This window comes from Hyalella azteca, unplaced genomic scaffold (assembly GCF_000764305.2).
Source record: "Hyalella azteca isolate HAZT.00-mixed unplaced genomic scaffold, Hazt_2.0.2 contig6436, whole genome shotgun sequence".
Lineage (NCBI taxonomy): Eukaryota > Metazoa > Arthropoda > Malacostraca > Amphipoda > Hyalellidae > Hyalella > Hyalella azteca.
In genome coordinates, this window is record NW_025936599.1 from 7,783 (window position 1) to 15,569 (window position 7,787).

Here is a 7,787-nt window from a genome sequence, read left to right on the forward strand (position 1 = left end):
CCACTAGTTGACCTCCACTAGTTGACCTCCACTAGTTGACCTCCACTAGTTGACCTCCGCTAGTTGACCTCCACTAGTTGACCTCCACTAGTTGACCTCCACTAGTTGACCCCACCCTCTACCCTGCCTTGTCTCTACACTCATAGCAATGAGTGAGACGTTGTCCGCATATCGATGCACTTCTTGACTTGTGTGTGCCGTGTATACCCACTTAAGCCCGGGCGTATCAGTGCTACGTGCAGGAAGTGTGTCACTATTTGGACAACTTGATCCACTTAGACCATAAGGAAGATATTGCGATATGTTGTGTAATATTAATACAAGCTACTAGCATCTGCTAATTAATATTTACTAGTTATGCAATGCCTAGTGACTAGTTACTAGTCTTGCCTCAACTATTTACTATGAAGAACCATTAGTTGATTTTCTGAGGCTGATTTTCTTTACCACGCACACCACACTCACGCTCACCACACTCACGCTCACCACATTCACGCTCACCAAACTCACGCTCACCACATTCACGCTCACCACACTCACGCTCACCACATTCACGCTCACTTCAGTCACGCTCACCATATACACGCTCACCACACTCACGCTCCTCACATTCACGCTCACCACATTCACGCTCACCACACTCACGCTCACCACACTCACGCTCACCACATTCACGCTCACTTCAGTCACGCTCACCATATACACGCTCACCACACTCACGCTCACCACATATACGCTCACCACATTCACGCTCACCACATTCACGCTCACCACACTCACGCTCACCACATTCACGCTCACCACATACACGCTCACCACACTCACGCTCACCACACTCTTTGTGTAGTTACGTGTAGTTCACTTTTTGTGTCACTAATTAGGTCATTGAGTCACTTATTGCGTCACTAGTTACGATGCAATCAATTATAACAATCAATCGCAGGCAATAAAATTAAGATAAATCAATTTTATTGAGAAAATTAATCAAAATAATAGCATCATTATTGAATCATTAATAAATCAGAAAAATTACTTCGTGACCACAAAAATGAATACATACAATATAATTTTTTAATTAGTATCAGAATTTTTTTTACCGCATTACTTGTGATTGCAGGCGTGTGCCGCGCTGATAAGTTCAAGTGCGCCAACGGCCGCTGCATATTCGAGACGGAGCGGTACAACGGATTCGACGACTGTGGCGACGGCAGCGACGAGCGCGACTGTGAGTTGCCTGATGAGTCAAACGCTTCCGCGCAATTCTACTGTCTTTTATTTCGACTTAATATGATGTTCTATTTCTGCTCTTAATGTTAAATTATTTTATCGAATTGTAAAATTATTGAATATAATTAATCCTCGACTGCATGCAATTATATTGTTTTGCAACAACAACGTATTGTGTCACTAGTTACGTCACTGAATCATTTATTGCGCCACTAATTGCTTCATTGAGTCACTTATTGCGTTACTAGTTTCTTCACGGGGTCACTTATTGCGTCACGAGTTACGTCATTGAGTCACTTATTGCGTTACTAGTTTCGTCACTGGGGTCACTTATTGCGTTACTAGTTACAACGCAATCAATTATATTAATCAATTGTAATCAATAAAGCAATACTGAATATACCTTAATGATGTGTATTCAGTGATGCCATCCTTCCCTGGGCTAGCCTTCCCTGGGTCACCTCTCCCTATTCCACCCTCCCTGGTCACACAATTTATATCGGTTTGTATAGGCATCATGAAATTACTTTCTTTGCTCTCACCTCTGTTGGACTCTGGTTGAAGAACCTGTGATTAATCGCCGAGATTCGAACCTCTGCCAAGACTGCAATCGGACTCTCGCAAGCAGACACCTTAGTCCGCTCAGCTACGAAGACGGCAGTTACATAGCGTCGCAGTTTTTGCTTTGAGTTGCACGTTGTGCTACTACAATAAATCCTCGATTTTATGATAAACTTCTTGTGTGATTGAATGGTATAGACTTCGCTCGCTAACATTACTACTATTGACAAAAGAACAGCAGTGAGTTGAAACACGAAACCACGAGTATTTGATGTCACATAAACGTTCACAAACTATTTTAAAACGCGTATATTTGAAATTTATCTGCTTCCCTGACTAAATAGAAATATATTTACAGCTCATTTCAATATAAATATATTTATATCTCACTTCCAATTTCCTCGTCCAAAACTGCTTTGATTAATATTTCTACCTTGTGTACTAATATTAGAATCTGTCGTCAAATCTTAGCACTGCACTTAATCGCATATTTTAGAATCCTACATATATTTCTCTATTGGAGGCTTAGGAAACGTGGCTCATCGACATTTTGTCAGGAAATACTTTTTACATCGTGAAATTCATTGATAAATTTGACCGCATAATGGTCCACAGAGTAGCTGGGCGAATTAACCGTATTTTCAGTGGAGATTCGTGACATTCATGAGCGGCGGCTCCACACAACCATCCCCTATGAGAGCATTCGGCGCACTGGCTCCGGCGCACGCCGCACACATGCAGCAACACAAGCACGTCGAGACAGCTATCACATACTGAGACGCTTAAGAGTCGGGTGGAGCGGCCGTCAGGCGCGTTAATCCCTATGATGGTTCTCAACAATGAAGGCAATCAACAACTCTCCTCCTAAATAAGATACAAGTCTGAAATTTGGAATGGTGATCTGGCTAATTATTTTCAATTAACGGACAGTGAGATATATTATGTAAACTATGTACTATCACTTTTATCGCGAACAAAAATTTTAAACCATATGAGGATCGTAAAATGAGCGACTTTTTCTAGCGCGACAACATTTTCTAACATTTTCGCGACACAAGTTAATTTAACTATTTATTCTTCATTGATCTCTACACAAAGCATTTCTGAATCATTCTTTTAGCATTAGATATTAGTAGACATTATTAGTGGTAAGTGAAAATTCCATAGATTTAAGCAAGATCTGACCCATTGTCATACCGGGTGTAGGCGCAGTCTACCCTATGACAATAAATCTTCTGTCGTTCGAGGTAAACATTCCTTCTTCCCTCCCTCTTCACTTCGCAGTTCCTTTCGATCAGCTTCCAAAGCCCTTGTCTGAAGCTGCGGAGTCTTTTAAAGGGTCTAAACTAACAATGCATGTTTCAATGCATCGTCAATAATATGAAAATGTTGTTAAGGTGATCGTAAATGAGTATCATGCGTTAAGATGATTACGAAGAATTAACCGAAATAATGTTTTAATAAAATGTATAAAAAAAATTTTTAAAGACTACGTTTTTCATGTGGACTCAAAAGTAGAAAATAATTTTTCGGCAGCTACTGATCTCTGTTTGCTTTCATTCTCTTGGTCTTTTGTATTTCAGTTAAAATATTTTACAACTAAACGGANTGCCACTAGTAGTGACTGCTTGCCACTAGTAGTGACTGCTTGCTACTAGTCGTGACTGCTTGCCACTAGTAGTGACTGCTTGCCACTAGTAATGACTGCTTGCCGCTAGCGGTGACTGCTTGCCGCTAGTAGTACTTGCTTGCCGCTAGTAGTGACTGCTTGCCACTAGTAGTTCATTGTGCTGGTATTGCCTGATAACCACTAGGTGCTCCATAGTTGCCTTCTAGCTTCCACTAGTGGTTTTTCTCCCTCCTATAGTTGCTACCAGGAGCAGAAACTAGTAGCTAACATTAGTGGCGGCCGGCACTTCTTCTGTTAGCCTTTGTTGCTGCCACTAGTGACTTACGCTGAAGAGCATTCCTTGCTACTGCTTTGCTAGTGTGGCAGTAGTGACCTCACTATTGCATGTATGCCACACGCTACACCTTTGACCTCCACTAGTTGACCTCCACTAGCTGACCCTCACTAGTTGATCCTACTATTTTACCCCCACTAGCTGACCCCCACTGGTTGACCTCCCACTAGTTGACCCTCTCTATTTGACCCTCATTAGTTGACCCTCACTAATTGACCCCCACTAGTTGACCCTCATTAGTTGACCCCCACTAGTTGACCCCAATAGTCTACTCCCACTAGTTGACCCCCACTAATTGATCCCCTACTAGTTGATCTCCCACTAGTTGACCCTCACTAGTTGACCCACACTAGTTGGCCCCACTAGTTGACCCCCACTAGTTGATCCCCACTAGTTGACCCTCACTAGTTGACCCACACTAGTTGGCCCCACTAGTTGACCCCCACTAGCTGACCCCCACTGGTTGACCTCCCACTAGTTGACCCTCTCTATTTGACGTTGGCCCCACTAGTTGACCCCCACTAGTTGATCCCCACTAGTTGACCCTCACTAGTTGACCCACACTAGTTGGCCCCACTAGTTGACCCCCACTTGTTGATCCCCCTAGTTGATCCTCACTAGTTGACGCCCTCTAGTGTCCGGTATAAATTCTTGCTTCTCCTCAATTTCTGTGCCATCTAATGCCAAGTAGCGACATTACTTCGAACTGGTGCCGTTGAACTGCATATTGATCACTAGGGCCCAATCGTAGATTGACGATAGATCATCCTGTAATCTCTCGCAGTCTTAGTCATCTGTGATCCACGTCAGCACTCTTGTATCGTCCGCAAAGGACGATGTATATGCGTGGGTGATTTCCGAGTCTATATCGGCAATGTGGATGAGGAAGAGGATCGGTCCAAGCACTGAGCCCTGCGTAACTCCGCTTTTCACCCTCGCTTCTATCGATTTAGAGTTTCCAATTGCGACAGCTTGTACTCTATCTGTAAGGAAGTTGTGGATCCACCTCGACAGGCTTCCTCCTACCCCCAACAGCCTCAGCTTTCTAACGAGCACCCCATTGTCAACTTTGTCAAAAGATTTAGTAAAGTCCATGTATACCACGTCCACGTCAGCTCCTTCTTCCAGGTGGACCATTAGACGATGATGGTGCTCCAGTAACTGCGACAAACAGGTACGATTATGCCGGAAACCATGTTGTCCGTTACTATACAGGTCAGCCTCTTCCATATACCGGACAAGACTCCTGGCCACTACCTTCTCAAAAACCTTGATTACATGTGAGGTCAAGGTCACAGGTCTGTAATTTTGGGGTCTGTCCCTCGCACCTCCTTTGTGGATTGGAGTTATCAGTCCTACTTTTAGGCCCTCGGGAATAATTCCCTCCATCATCGAGGCTTTCCAGAGCATTGTGAGCGGAGCCTTCAGCGCTCCAACACACTTTTTCAACAGTACTGCCGGAATTCCATCGGGTCCTTGCGCTGAGAACGTCGCTAATTCTTTGATACTTATTTCCACATCTTCTGACCCGAACTCAATGTTCTCCAATCCCCTTCCCCCTGGTAGTTCATGGAGAACTTCGATTTCATTCTCCTCCCTTTAGTAGCGAGGGTTACGGAAGACTGATTCAAACTGCGATCCCAGTAACTCACACATACCCTGGTCATCTCCGACAAGGACATCGTTATTCTTCAGCGGGCCCACTGGCGTCTTTATTTTAGCCTTTGTCTGGGCGTATTTGTAAAAGTACTTCGGGTTTTCTCTGATTACCTCCACTACTCGTTCCTCGGCAGCTTGTTCTTTTATCCTATGCGAGTCCTGCAACCTGAGTTCAATTTCATTGTGCAAATCTACTAGTCTCTGTCTCCTTAACTAGTCTTGCCTCAACTATTTACTATGAAGAACCATTAGTTGATTTTCTGAGGCTGATTTTCTTGACCACGCTCACCACACTCACGCTCACCACACTCAAGCTTACCACACTCTCACGCTCACCAAACAGCTCACCAAACACTCACGCTCACCACACTCGCGCTTACCACACTCACGCTCAATTACTTTGTGACGACAAAAAATGAATACACACATTATAATTTTTTAATTAGGATCTGAAAATTCTTCACCGCATTACTTGTGATTGCAGGCGTGTGCCGCGCTGATAAGTTCAAGTGCGCCAACACCGGCCGCTGCATAGACGAGACGTATCGGTGCGACGGACGCAACCTCTGTGGCGACGACAGCGACGAGCGCGACTGTGAGTTGCCTGATGAGTCAAACGCTTCCGTGCAATTCTACTGACTTTTATTTCGAGTTAATATGAGGATCTGTTTCTGCTCTTAACATTCAATTATTTTCCCGAACTATAATATTATTGAATAATTCCTCGACTGCATTCAACTATAACGTTTCACAAAAACAATATATTGCGTCACTAGTTACTTATCTCGTCACTTATTGCGTCACTGGTTTCGTCGCGGGGTCACTTATTGTGTCACTAATTAGGTCATGAAGGTCACTTATGTGTCAAAATTTACGTCCCAATCAATTATATCAATCAATTGTGTTCAATAAAACATAATTAAATATAAATTAATGATATGTATTCAATGATGCCACCCCTCCCTGGCCCACCCCGCCCTTGATCGCCCCTCCCTGAGCCACCCTCCCCGTATCACTCCTTCGTGGGCCACCACTCTCTGGATCACCAACATTCAATTATTTTCTTGAACATAAATGAATTATTCCTAAATTGCATTCAATTATAACGTTTCACTATCGAATTATTTTCAATGTTTCGCAAGCATGCTATGACTAAAGTCGAGTTGTCGAATTTGACCTCTTCTGGGGCCTGGATTTTCTTTCCACAGGAAGTTTTGGGCCGCTGAACCCATTGCATATTGAAAAATTTTCCCACCTCTTCTGATGCGATGTTATAAACAACACATACATCACATTCTTACCCCCTACACATTCTTCCTCGCCTCGCGTTCTGGGACGCCGATCACCCTGCATAAAATTAGTTATTTATGTTAATTAGTTAGCCCGACATTCAAGGCTTCCTTGATTTATCGCAGGCTGCACCGGCGACCATTTCGTGTGTGGCAACGGCAGATGCATCCACAAGCGTTGGGAATGCGACGGCTGGTACAACCAGTGCGGGGACTGGAGTGATGAGAAGCATTGTGAGTACACGGCTGATGTAATGAGTCAGTAAGTGTGTGTGTCATCACATCATGAGTTGGATAGGTTAGGTTAGGTTAGGTTAGATAGCGCCAATACAATCGACAATCCTTGAAAGTAAATACATACAATCAGTTAATAATCATAAATTCACTGTCAAACATTAGAACCTAAAAGTGACTAAACAAAAGACATTATCGAACTGACGATGGAGTTAGACTGAGAAAAGTTTTATTTTATAAAGATATGGTGAATTTTTGTTTCATCTTACACGCATTCACATGATCCTAGTCCAAAATACTGGCACTAGACTCCCCACCTCCACCCCTGTATTCATAACCACCAGCCCCACATACTCTACGCTACGGAATACCTGCATCACGAGCAATACTTAACGAAAAATTTAAAGTTCGTAAGTCCGTCAGCCAATCACTGACGGCTTTTCCAGCTAAACCCACCAATCGCAGGCCAGAAATCGTCCGCTCGATTTCCCAGCATCACCATCCGTCATTATCGTCGTCATCACCCTCCCTCATCACCATAAATTTTATATTTAATATAAAAAAGGCCTCTGAATATTGAACTAATCATCTTTATTGTTTTAATACCTACACCCAACCCCACACACCTACCGCCAACCAACACGCGTCGCTAGTGACTGTTGACCACATCACTAGTGACCACTGCTATTGACACTTGCTCGTATGTCAGACACTAGTTAAGGTGGTCCACTAGTTCTACAATTCTCACTATTCCACTCCATGTACGGTGCACTTACTGTTGCTGATTGTATAGTGTATCTAGCCGCAACGATTATCACTAGTATCACTACCACTAGTGTCACTATCACTAGTG

The 7,787-nt window shown here is 43.5% G+C and overlaps 1 long non-coding RNA gene across 1 annotated transcript in view; it reads left to right on the top strand.

Annotated features, from left to right (window-relative positions):
• Positions 1 to 6,934, top strand: part of LOC108676226 — a 9,910-nt gene extending 2,976 nt beyond the window's left edge. The window contains exons 2-3 of the long non-coding RNA XR_001931169.2: positions 5,896 to 6,006; positions 6,827 to 6,934. This is a non-coding gene — a long non-coding RNA (uncharacterized LOC108676226). The remainder of the gene's footprint in view (positions 1 to 5,895; positions 6,007 to 6,826) is intronic.
• The last annotated feature ends 853 nt before the right edge of the window (positions 6,935 to 7,787 follow it).